Source organism: Cygnus atratus, chromosome 2 (genome assembly GCF_013377495.2).
Source record: "Cygnus atratus isolate AKBS03 ecotype Queensland, Australia chromosome 2, CAtr_DNAZoo_HiC_assembly, whole genome shotgun sequence".
Classification (NCBI taxonomy): Eukaryota; Metazoa; Chordata; class Aves; order Anseriformes; family Anatidae; genus Cygnus; species Cygnus atratus.
In genome coordinates, this window is record NC_066363.1 from 89,693,183 (window position 1) to 89,706,962 (window position 13,780).

Below are 13,780 nucleotides of genomic sequence, written 5' to 3' on the forward strand. Positions count from 1 at the left end.
GAAGAAAAAAGGTCACTGGCCCTAATGGTTTAAGTGATATCTAAACTTTGTACTGGCTACACAAGTGAAGAAAATTTCACCCAGAATCCATACACTTCACTGCAAACAATTGTTCCCATAATAGCATTGCCAAGTTTTTAATAAGACTAGCGTTTCATTTTTTGGAAAAGTCTAGCAGCGCCTAGAAATTCCTTGGGGATTTTTTTTTTTTTAATATTATACAAAATCCTTGTTTTCAGGTATGTCAATTTTTCCTCATTATATCCTACCTAAAGGCTTTGCAGCACTCAGAGCCACTTATTTCATAATTCCAGAAACTTCAGAACATTTATGGTCTTTGTTGTTTATTCAATGTTTTTACTGCATAATTATGTATGCGAGTAGATCTGTCATTCCTAAATCAAGGGTATGAATTCATTAACTGTTTTTAGTGCTCATCTTAGTTCACAACATACCTACATATTACTTAGCACCTCACAAAATATTCCCACTGCTTCAGAGTTAGCTAGATATGCCTGCTTGTGTACAATAAGCAAACAAGGCTTAAATTGCTTTCATTTTATGTATGTGACATTACCTCCAGCCATTCCTGCTGTGCACCATCTTTTTTTTTTTTCACAAATGCACTAAAACTAATCTTGTTCCATTTTTTCTTCACTCAATCTATGTTGTGATCTCAATACATTGATATTCTGTTTATCCAAGGTAAAATTTTTGGATATACATATAATTTTTACAACTATTTTGCTTGTATAATAGCATAGTGCGTATAGTTACTACGTTGGTTATGTATCTTTTCACAGTGCTATGATTTTCAAATGCTTTTCACAAAAGTATTTGATGCTTTTCACAAACCATTTCTGATGACTATGATCAGGGATGACAGAATCATTGAGGCTGGAGAGGGACCTCTTGAGATAATCTAGTCCAAGCTCCCTGCTCAAGCAGGGTGATCTACAGTAGGTGGTCCAGGATCCTCTCCAGCTGTGTTTTGAATATGTTCAAGGACGGAGGCCTCTCTGGGAAACCTGTTACACTGCTTGATCCTCTTCTCAGTGGTTTCTAATGGAGCTCAGGATGCTGTTGACCTTCTTTGATGTGAGGGTGCATTACTGGCTCATGGTCGGCTTGTTGTTGACGAGGACTCCAAGATCTTTTTCTGCAGAGCTACTCCCCAGTCAGCAAGCCCCCACGCTAAGACATCTCTGAATATCTTTGCAAGAATATGTTTGATCCTACCCATGCAAAAACTGTCTTATGACAAATTCTTCTATTACATGAGGTGTTCAATACACCTTATTATGAATCTTCTGTTGGTCCAAGGCATCACTACAGGGGAAAAACAAACAAACAAAAAAAAAAACAACTGTCGAAGCAGAAGACACCAGTAACCAGAGCTGCATCAGATTTCCATGAGTACAGAGCATATTAAAACCTGTTCTTGCTGGGCAGAAAGTGTTAATGCTGCTGCTGGTCCAGTATGAGGAGTGTGATCAGGTAATCAAGGATCTGGAAAAAAAGCCTACAACTGCACCTTCCCTTCAAACTGTCTGTCTGCAATGAGACGAGGACAGTCTTTGACAAGAACCTACATGATAATGGCAGGAACCCAAGAACTGTGAAACAATAAGAGAAACTAAGGATGGAAGGTGCAAACCTAGAGCCATAGGGCACAAAGGAGCCCAAGAAGCCCCAGACTGTTGCTCTAATTGGAAAACTTTTCAAGCGAGAAAAGAAACTGGTCCACTGAATGGTTGCTTTCAAAGTGCACTGTACCAAACCTATCAGAAACTCTTTCCTGGAGACCTAAAGGACAAAAACAGGTTTTGACATCCAGATGCTGGGACAGAATAAACTTATCATCTAGCTCTTTCTCCCCAAGGAAGGGAGAAATCTTACAGGTATGATATGAAAGAAACCCAGCAGAAAGCATCTCTCACCCAAAGACACTTCTTTTTGTTCTGCTTACAAGAATTTCCAGAACTACATTTAACCTACCCAAGTGCAAATGGAAATCTTGGTTTATTTATTTGTATGTGTGCCTCCACAAATACATTTACCTTCATTCCAGATGTACTTGTAATGGGTAACTCTCTCAAAAACATGTGTCCTGAAAAAACTCAAGCACGTATCTGCCCTGAATCACACAGTGATGTAACTCAGAATTCCCCATAATGCAATCAACATTCTTTTCCTGAATAATGAATACAAACATCTCTGCATATTACACATCCTTGACTACTGAGAAAGAGATGCTCTCTCAGGGATGAGAAAGATTGAAATGTTCTAACTGAATGAAATAGCAGGTTCACATTGCAGTATTTCCATCAATGTCCCATGGGGATCCAGCACTTTTTTCAGTGGCCAATCTGCATTGCCTTGATGAAGAGTGGAGGTTGCATAGTGGATCTTTGCATCTAAATATTCTTAGAATCATTTTAATGAATTATTTACCTCTCTTACAGCAGAAATTTTCTCAAGCTTATCAAAATTAAACCTTGTTCACATTATCAAAAGTGACATTACTCTAAAATATGTCTTTTTGTGGACCTTCTCTACTCTCACGTAGCATAAACCAATAGATTTATTGTCCACTACAAAACAAATAAACAACAAAAAACGCAGTACAGTTTAGAGCCACTAAGTAATCTGCATAACCAATGCACTAACTAATCTGTACTTATTAAAGATATCTTTTTTTTTTTTTTTTGCATTTCCAGTATCAGATTGTATTTTACTGCTATGAAAAGGTAGGCATTTAAAGCTATATGAAATGAAAGCTAAGTATAGATATTTATTTAATATTTAATGATTAGCTATCATTATTACATCAAATATTCATCATTCTCAAGTTGATAATATTCCAAATAGATCATAAGGTGGAAGCAAAGCCCTAAGGGAACTGACGCATTTGAACTGAAGTAATTAAAGGCTTGAAAACTTAAATTTTAGAAACATAAAACTAGTCAATGAGAAAATGCACATATTTAGTTTGTTACCTCATAAAGATTGTTTTGTGTTGTTTTTTTTTTTAATTTGCTGTAAGGAAATAATTTGGGGAAAACTGTCCTATAAAACAGCTCTTTTTGTTACCAGCAATGGAGTCAAGTCTAGCCTAAGTTCACAGATAACTGCATACTTGTTGTACTGCCAAACTTAGTCAAAGGCTTTAGCTAGATAAGTAACTAGATGTTGAGAAAAAGTTTCTGTCATCCAGTACATAAAATTACATGAAGCTAGGGTCGCTGAAAAGATCACCAGACTATGCTAACTTTTACAAATAAGATACAAAATTTCTCTAAACCGCAAGGAAGTACAACTCTCAGTAATAATTACAGGAAGATACAGAATGCCAAGCAATGTCATACAATGCTATACAATTTAGATGAAGAGCATCCTCACATCTGTTGAAAGAAATTTGCTTCCTTACCAAGCATCATGTAGATTTTTCATATTTTTGGAATAAATACATAATTATGCACTATATTTAAACAAAATTTTGATTTTTGACTATTTACTCCAATTGTTCTCTCTCCTTCCTCCCTCCTAAGCCTTTTCTCTACAACCAAAGAAGTATAAAGAATTTCTTGATTTGTTCTAATACTCATTTTCTTCAATTGCTTTCTTGCCAGTATAACTTTGTGATATAGAAAACTGAACAGTTTTAAGGACTACATGGTACTCGGTTGAGAAACCATCTGGATTTCTCAACATATTAATAATTCTCCCTCTGAAATCCAGATCCCATAAAGTGTGGATTTGGGATACCATAATAATAAATGTAATTCAAATTATCTGTTTCATTGCTGTTATTAGCTAAACTGACAGACAGAAAGGGAAGAGAGAACTGGAGATCTCTGAAGCATTAAGACCAGCAGTTCATCAATAAAATAAGTAATACACTTGCTTACAATGACCCATCCAATGATTTGCAGTTGGACTTCATTACTTTTGTAATCATGACATTCCTTCATGGATAGTTAAATGCTTGACAGGCAGCTTGACACAATAAATATGTCCTCATATGCGGACATGAAATAAGTTTATAGACCAAAATTTTGAGTAACACACAAAGTACTTTCTTGATGTATGACAACAGTGCAGATCAGATAGGATATGTTTCTTAACAATACAACCACCTGCACTTAAACCCAAATTGGTATCATACTAAAAGTGAGCACAAACAAAAGGGAAAAAAAAAAAAACTACTTAAGTTTGCAGGCTGATATGACTAGTTGCTGTCTCAAACATTTGCTAACAGTACATGAGAAACTACTGGAGGTGACATAAGAAATTGCTGAACACAAACGTGTGACTGAGCAGCTAACAAAAGTTAGAGAGCACCATAAGGAATAGCTGGATTTCACAGATGGTTAAAAGGAAGTTGTGCAAGAAAAATCCAAAACTCTGTTGGAAGTTGGAGGGGAGAGTAGGGGTTCTTTTGAGAGGCAAATCTTCCTAAACCAGCAGTATCCAGGTAATCCCATTAGTAATACTATTCTTGTGAGCTGAGTGGAGATCTTTGTGTATTCCCCTAGCATTATTTAAACCTGACTAGCTAGAGACAAGGGTCGGTCAGGCCAGGCCATTAGTTTTGTTCATGTTTTATGTGGATGCAGTTTGTGTTTCTGTGGATGCCTGTAACGGTGTTTTTCTCCTGCCCATTTTAATCTATGTGCAGACAGTTGTGCCTGTGTTGTGCGAATGCACAAACTGAAAGTATATGCTCAGCCTCACAACTGCCTGAGTCTAGAAACATCCCACAGATATGGAGCAGAGGAATATCTCTGAGTCTTCACGCCAAGGTATTTGGCTACCCTTGGCAATATATATGGAGATTTGAGAATGACAATATGAAGGAAAAAAAAAAATAAATTCTGTTTGAGAGAGGAAAGAATAATGTCAATAATAAACCAAGAATTTAAGGCATCTGTTTATCTGATGGTCTTTCTAATCACCTATTGCCTGCTCTTATGATGCCACTTTCACAAAAAGATACTGCTTTCCAGTGACCAACTTATAACAACAGTAGAAAGCCAAAGCTATCATATTTTATGGCATGCTGTATTGGTACACATATTTGATTAGAGCTTTTTTGTTTGTTTTTGTTCTGTTTTGTTTTTACTTAAATATTTTTGTGAGCAGATTCATCCTTTCACATCATTTTGGAAAAAAACAAGTTTGTAGAAGTATCTGCCATCAATGTTTTGGCAAATGCTTCCATAGTGACTTCCCCTTCAACACCACAGGTTATACTGACAAATCAAAAGGCAAGGGACTGTGAAATCTGTCAGCAAACCAAATAATCTTCCTTACAGATAACAAAAAAGGGTTACTAGTACCGAGCCCATAACTGCATATTGTTGGAAACAAACATTCCATTCCCAGAAAAATAAATGTAGCATCCTGATAAAACTCCATGATATCCAGCTTCCCTTGTTCAAATCAGGGGAGACCTTTTTACTCCCAGAGGTATTAGTTTCTTAAATACTTAAGATTTGGGACAATCACATCTTTTGAAAACTAAAATGTTTGCCCTCAGAAGTATCTCAAGGGACAATTAACCTTTGGCAAGGATTAGAGAATTAGTACAAAACCACAAGGAAAGGAAACGCCAACCTACTTTGCATATTCATTGCATCTGCACACAGGGAAGTATAAATTGAGTTTTTATGCTTTCAAGTAAACTTCAGTGAACTAACACATACAAGTAACCTGATAAGATTCAACCGACTACTTACAGAGCGTCTATCTTTTTCACCACTCTTGCTTGGTGGCTCAAGTCAACAACAGTGTACTTCTGGTCCTTAAGAAATAGTGGGCTTTTGTATATTTGCATACTAAATATCTGTTCTCTATTTCTGTGCTCCTCCTTAGCCATACCTCTACCCAGCTTTCAGAACAAAGTGATTAAAACAAAGACTGCATTTAAACAGATATATTGTGGAGAACAGCTCTGTTATTGTGTTCTACCACAATAAAAAAGTTAAAAAAAAAAAAATCATCTTTTAAATGTGGAGTTTTTCCCCAGCCAGGAACAGGAAACTTACTCCATTCTTTTTAAGATAGAAAAGTGACATTAGATTCTTTCAAACATTTTTGGGATGAAACCTTTAGAAATGTACTACTTAGCACTGAAGCCTGGATATTCTGTCGGTCTACATATAGAATACCTGCAAAACAGAAAACTGTTTCCCAAACAGTAGCAGCCTAAAATAGAACAACACAGAATTGATCCTCTCGAGAGCTACCTGGAATACTTCAACTGTCCGCAGAAGTATTTCCCAAGAAAAAAAAAATAGTTGTCAAATATACCCACTTACATCTCTTTACAAGACTGCTTTAAATGCTGTTTCAGGGGTTGCTGATGCTGCTGTGACAGTAGAATATTTTTTTTAACACGTTTTGTGTGAGTGTTTAGAGAGCTGTCATTGATCTTACGATCACAGGACTAGTAAGTTCAAAGATATATAAATTAATTTTACCCAGGGAACAGTCCAGTCTAGTTCAAAATCAATTATGATCAAAACAATTTTAGTTATCAAGGAAGGGGAAAAAAAGAAAAAGAAAAGAAAAAAAAAAAGGATGCTGTGCTTTCTCTGAATTTTAGGAAGCAAGTAGCAACAAAGCAAAACAGAGCTGTCTGTGCTGCAGTCCTAATCCACATCCCATGCTGAGGACACAACCACAGGGACTCATGTGGGCTGGAACAGCAATTAAAACCCTCCATGGATGCTCTGACATGAATTCTCTCCTTGGTTCTTCATTCCAGATATGCTTGGAACAATTACACCATATGGGAAAAGAAAGATTTCTTCTCTTGTCTAAATGGTAACAGTTCAGGTACTGCCATCTAGATAATATCATCCTGTTTGCTGTCCTGAGGAAGAGGTGGCTTGAGCAGCACCATACCATTACTTTGAAGAGAGCTTTTTTCCAAAGCTATGCTGATACCAATATAGCATCAGGACAAAGTCTACACTTCGACGACAGATGCTCCCCACAGAAAACAAGAAATTCCTTCTTTCTCTCTTCCATAATGCACAATCAAGACAAGCATTATCGTTATTCTTAGTATGAACTCAGTTCTTATGTCTCCTAGCTCTCAAATACAAACAAAAGTAGTTATGAGGAACAGCTCTACATCCACTACTTAGGAGTAGAGTGACCAACCAGAGCAATTTCAGATATTTTGGGAAGAAACAACATTCAATGTCTTTTCCAAACTAAATGATCCTGATTCTGTGAATGCCCAAGATGGCCAGCCAAATGATATTAAAACAGGATTCAGAATCATTTGCATGGGTTGAAATATGCACTATAAGAGGATTCAAGAGGGAGATAGAGGAGGCTGTTTGAAAGCCTTCAAAGCCTAACAACGTCACAGGTTATGTACTTTACAGTTACTCAGTGATAGACTAGTGAGGAGATACAAAGATGTTTAAGTTGTAGGTTAAAATATACCACAGCATTTCTGAATAAGCTTTCTGGAAAATTCTGTATTACGCAGGAGTACTTAACTGAGATTTTTGGCAGAACTAGTGCAATAGCAGCAGCTGCTGTTCTAAAAAAAATAAAAATAAAAATCCATGGATACAAAGGAATAGGGAAGTACTGGTGAACAGAAAAGCATGGCCTGGATGTATTGCCAGAAATAAGACAAGTTTTGGAAGTATTTTCCCTTGAGGTGTTTCAATATCTTGTCCTTGTAGAAGACAGCTATATCACAGCTTTTTGAAAGTCAAAACCAGCTGACAAAGCTGACCTGGAAACAGTGTTCAAGTCACAAAATATTACCTAGCATATTTATTCTGTGATTCATTGAGCCTTTTATTTGTTGTTACTCAGGAGCAAATGTAGTAACAAATTATCCATAAACAACATTTGCAAATCCCAAAAGTCTTACATATTTTTAGAATGAATGCTTATTCACTCTCATTAGGAGGATAGTGTAGCATTCCTCTTTTCTGCAAAAGCCAAAATGACAACACAACAACAAGAATAGCACAGAGAATCAGAGAAAAAAAAATCAACAACACAACACAAACCAAACAGAGACTGATAACGACTCATCTAGGTTATTTTGGAGGTATCTACCAATAACTAGATACACTGAAATCAAGACTGAGTTGTTAGATTATATAAATAATGATACAAAATTATTCACTGTGTGAAATGAATGAATTCATCTCTGTTTGTTTTCACATGACACAGAAACAAGGGGCAAGTTCTGCAGTTTAAAAATGTAATACAATCTAGTTTTTTACTTGAAGTGTCTTCTCAGCTAAACTACAGAATGTAAGAAACACACCCTAATGTAAACATAAGTAGTATGGTTGTTTGTATACTTTGAACTGACTTGTTTGGGTATAAACTAGGAAGTTTTAAAAAACAATAAAAAAGTAGCAAGCTTTAAATTCAGATGTTACATATTTCACGAAGCATAAAGCACTGCTGAAAGGACCAGTTACTCAAGCCAATATTTTTAACCAGTTACTAACCATTGAGTTCTGTACAACCTTAAGACAAAACTTCTACTGGTCCAAGTCCTGAGACACAGATTCTTCATTTTAGCAAGAAAGCAAGTCAGAATTTGGTTTTTGGATCTGGTACAGCAGAGTATTAAGATACTGAAGTGTAATTCAGGTGTTTCACACCACATTTAGAATGCAAGAGACATGTCCAAGCTCTTCGTGGAGCCACCTTACTCATTTACTACATTTTCCTCCTAGAAAAGACAAAGAAAATAACAGCATATGAAAGTAACAGGAAAGGAAAAAAAAAAAAAAAAGAATCTAAAGAATCTCCCCCATTTAATCTCAAATTCTTATTGCCAAGACTTGCTCCTTCCCAAAAGGGTAGTAAGATCACTACTGGAACAGGTTAAAATGACTATTGTCTCTCCTTATTTCAAATTTGAACACAGATTTAATTCTTTCTAAGGCCTTGCTCAATAATACTCTGATTTTTATTTTTCAATTTCATTTGTTTTTCCTTAAGAACTACTCAGCCATACATGACTCTTCTACTTTTATATGACCATTGGGCACATACTTAGAGAGGATTGTAAACCACAGCTAAATGCTCTGTGCAATAGCTTTTACAACTCTCCTTCCTCCTTAACCACTGCCTAGTTTTCAGTCATTCCAGACAAATTTAAGAAGGAACATACACATGGCCAAGCCACGGCTTTCACACTCATCAGCTTGAAGTTGATCATCATCACAAGCAAGCCAACAAAGCATGAGTTAGATAAGTGGATACTGAGGTGGAATGAAAACTGACTGAACTGCTGAGCCCTGAGGGTTGTTACCACTGGCACCAAGTCTGGTTAGCGGCAAGTTACTCTTGGTGTACCTTGTGGGTTGATACTGGGGCAAACACTGTTCAACATCTTCATTAATGATCTGGGTGATGGGGCAGAGTATGCCCTCAGCAAGTTTGCAGATGACATAAAAAACAAGAGGAGTGGGTGATACACTAGATGGATATGCTGCTAACTTGGTGGGACCTGGGCAGGCTAGAGAAATGGGCAGAAAGGAAACTCAAAGTTTATCAAAAGGAAGTACAAATTCCTTTTGTAACTTGGGGTGCAATAACCCCATGTAATACTACATGCCACGGACCAACTGACTGAAAAGTAGCTCTGCAGAAAAGGACCTTGGTGGACAACAAGCTGACCATGAACCAGCAATGCACCCCCATATCAAAGCAGGCCAGCAGCTAACTGGGCTGCATTAAAAGAGTTTTGACAGCAGGTCAAGGGTGGTCCTTTCCTTCTGCTCAGCACTAGTGAGGCTGCATCTGGAGGGCTGTGTCCACGCCTGGGCTTCCCCAGTACACAAGAGACATGGGTACAAATTATTCACCTGGACTTAGAACTGACTGAATGTTCTTAGGAGCACTGTCTCACCTAAAGGCATTTAGATCAGATTTGCAAATTTTTCCTCAACATCATGGAGGCTAGAATAACTATTTTAAATAAAGTCAGATTCCAGATGTCAAGACTCATAGCGGCAGACAAAGTTCTCTAACAAGGAGTTGCCCCCTGAAAACTTAGAATGATTCATAATTCCACCTCTTCTTCCTGAATCAACCTATTCTTTCAATAAAGATTTTCATAAGTTTGGTCTCATAAGCATTCAGGTATCATTTTGCCAAGAAATAGCAAAAAGGAGTATACTACAGCAATTAAGTAAGGGAAGTTGAGATAGTTTTCTCAATTCCTGAGGAGAAACCTAAGCTTTTCTTTCAATAAATAAGATATGATGCACTTCAAACCAAAAAGAGTAAGATATCTGTGAATTTCTCACACCTGACCATGTTACGACAGGTAATAGCATATACTTTCCACTTGCATCATTCAGGAACAGCTCTGCCTCGGCATCTCCTCGTGTTTGAAAGAGATTTTTTTTCTTATCAAAATCTTCACCACCAACCTAACACGTTTAGTACACCAATCATCATTTCCACTCAGATTTCATATTTGAAAAATCGATCTCTCAGCAAGATGTAGGTGCCCTTAAAAACAGGAGAATAATGAGTTATTGATTTCATCCAGCACTGCCAATGATTTGAGCACCAATACTGAATTTGAGGAGAACAACTTGGAGACTGAGAGAACACTGACTGAAACAAGTTGGGGAAAAAAATAATGTCCAGGTAAAGGGTATATATTTACTGACTAACCTTTTATTTGGGAAAAAAAAAAAAAAAGAAAAAAAAAAAGAAAAAAAAGAGCTAATCAAGTACTCATTTTCTTACATTTAGGGACAAAATTGTTGGACAGAAATAGAATGAAGAACTAAAACTCCCCCTTCCCTTCAGATAACAAAAAAGTCAGTGTAATTTTAAATCTCCCAGTGAAAATTTACTTCTTCCCTCACTTACAATCAAAAGTGACAGATTAGAAGACCAGCTAAACTACACCATTAGTACATATATTGTGAGCCAATTTGTCCAAATCTCTTCCAAGAATACAGTAAAATAACTGCTATAGTTGATCCCAGTTATGTTACTAAAGAACTCCTGGGAAGTACTAAATGAAATTGCTGCCATGATGGCATTGTACCCAAAGTGCATATAAGCACCAAAGCACATAGTGAGAATTGGTCAAAAAAGCAAGAGCCAAACATGGTTCATAACCTTCTCAATGCTTCTCCCTCTAGGAGGATGGCCAAGATGTCACTTTGTCTTTTGAATCGACCAGTAAAACCAATGGGTTAATACATCATAGACAACTAGCGAAGACAACATAAGCTTTCATGAAGTGGAAATCAAATGAACAGCTAGTTAACTCTTAAAATTCTCTCAGGCCATTTGCTGTTTCCTTCTTGCCTTTGAGAAGGAGAATAAACCTACACTAGCACATACAATTTTTAAAGGAGTGCACTTGCTTACAGATTAGTTCAACTCTTTTGAAGAATACACCATGCTCCAAATATACATATGAGAGTGTTTATAGCTAGGATTTAATATTGACAGGGTCATCTCTGACATTTGGTTCTAATATAGAAACACTTCAGCAATTCAAGCTGCTGAGTCAGAAATTCATTTCTTTATATCACATTTAATTCATAAACATTCCTCACTTCATTTACTTGCACTGTTTCTTTTCATCCCCTGAAAAAAAAAAAAAAAAGTTGAATTTTTAAGTAAAGGTACTTCACCATGCCTCAGTAATTACCTCTATCTCCAACACACTCCTCTATCTCTTCTGCTACACACCAGTGTTGAATATTCCAAAAACAAGGTTTCTCAAGCAGAAAAGTGACATTTTCAGGCTAAGCCTTCAGAAGTTTTATTACACAAGTTAGAAAGTTACACAAGTAGGATTTCAGCCTTCAGAATGCCTAGGGAAAACTCACTGCATAAGCAAAAATGACAGAGTAGGCAAATAACAGAAAAACTACTATCAGAAGAATGACCCTAGGTCCTGCCCATCTCAGCAGGTCACTGGACTCCCGAAAGGTTGCCAAATGGCTTCAAACAGTATGGAGAGAAGCAACATTACCATCTCATATAGCCATACCCATACATTTGGGGAGATGGAGCAGAGAAGTCATGCTGCTCCTAACCAGACCTCAGCTCTCTCTATTGTGCCAACGGATTTGGAAGAAATGTCACCACAATCTTCCTACATACCTGAAGTCCCTCTCTCAAGCAAAAGTCACAACCAGATTTACAATTTTCCAGGTAGCAGTGATAAACTTCAAGAACAAGCACATATGTGTATGCCATACCCACACATCTCATTTGTTCATACCAACAGAGAATGGGATGGTGTTATCCTCCTCCCATCCCCGAGTACTACCAAACACATGAAAAACTACTACTTCACCTTGCAATGAACCCAACCAGCACAGTAATTGCAAACCTCGTTACAACTCTGATTATAGCTTGGGGGTACTTAGGAGGGGGCTTTTTGTTTGTTTGTTTTGTGGGTGGTTCTACAGCCCACTTACCCGCTTTTCAACCTCAGGCTCCAAAAGTCCGAAAGCAAGTAGTAAGTACCAAGATGCAAGAACAATATCCATTAGCTGGTCTTAGCACAATGTTTGCTGTATAGATTTACTGTAGTTATTCTGATGACATGAAGATTAGCATCAAAGATTAAGTGATTTTTAGTAACAAATTCCAAGCTGACTACAGAACATCTTCCAGAAGTAGCAACAGCAGTAGCTGGAACATTGTGTTTAGGCTGCTATTTATGGCTGGCTCTACAAAGACAACTAACATGCAGGCAGACTGGGAAGTATCTTTTAACTGGATTGACTTGCCTCCTTTTCCAAATCATTAAGAACAAACTATTTTCACAGAAGACCTCAAGAAATTTAAGTTAGATACTCAGTTCCTTTGGCATAAGTATGATTCAGTGTCTCTGGTAAACTTTTGGTGAAGAACTGAGACAAGACAGGATGACCAAAAGACAGCCACTGCTTTCCTTATGGCATATACACTAGTCTCTTTTTAAAATTATAAAACGATCATTAAATCATTAGTTCTCTAGTCAGTAAGAAATGTGCCCAGACTACAAAGGTAGTTACCTTGGCATAAGTAACAGTACCTCTTTCAGAAGGTAATACACAAGAATTCACAACAGTTCTTCCCACAGTCATGCAATATAACTCTCCATAAAAACGCCAACAGACCATATAGAGCCAACTAGCCTGCCTATAAAACTGATATGATATGCAGGGCAGTAACATAAATAAATAAATAAGAGGAGCATGTATGTTCTAGCATAGACATTAGGTCCATGTCCAAACACCTTGCTCTGTTTTCATTATAGCTGCATTACCTGAACAGGAATACAACAGCCGCTTTATTAGAATAAATACTGAATTGAAAGTAATAATGGTTGCACCTGACTATCACCTACCCACTTGAAAAAAAAATTACAAGTGAGAGGAAGGGTGAAGCTCTCAGCAATGCAGTGGCTCGTGTTGGGGTCCTGGTCTGCTTTGCTATAAATCCATGAAAAACAACATTTAAAGCACTGTCACTGTAAGTCAGTCAGAACCATTTTAATAATTTGCCATGTTTCACACTCTGAGGCATCTAACTATCCAAAAGATAGATAAGAAAAGTAAACTTTCATACAAGAATGAAAGATCAGTTATATTTAGCCAAAACATAAATATTCCTGCCAAAACCTCCTGAGTGGTGGCATAGAAACCACTCAGTTCAGCAGGGGTCACCAGTTCTTTCAGAGGTGAGGGCAACATGTGTAAGCCTACTACTCTTGAGAAAAACACGTCTGGAACAGAGACGTAGCTGC

The 13,780-nt window shown here is 37.1% G+C and overlaps 1 long non-coding RNA gene across 1 annotated transcript in view; it reads right to left on the bottom strand.

Annotated features, from left to right (window-relative positions):
- Nucleotides 1–372: 372 nt before the first annotated feature.
- The window catches only part of LOC118249986 (uncharacterized), a 35,981-nt gene continuing 22,573 nt past the window's right edge, over nt 373–13,780 (bottom strand). The window contains exon 6 of the long non-coding RNA XR_004779263.1: nt 373–1,329. This is a non-coding gene — a long non-coding RNA (uncharacterized LOC118249986). The remainder of the gene's footprint in view (nt 1,330–13,780) is intronic.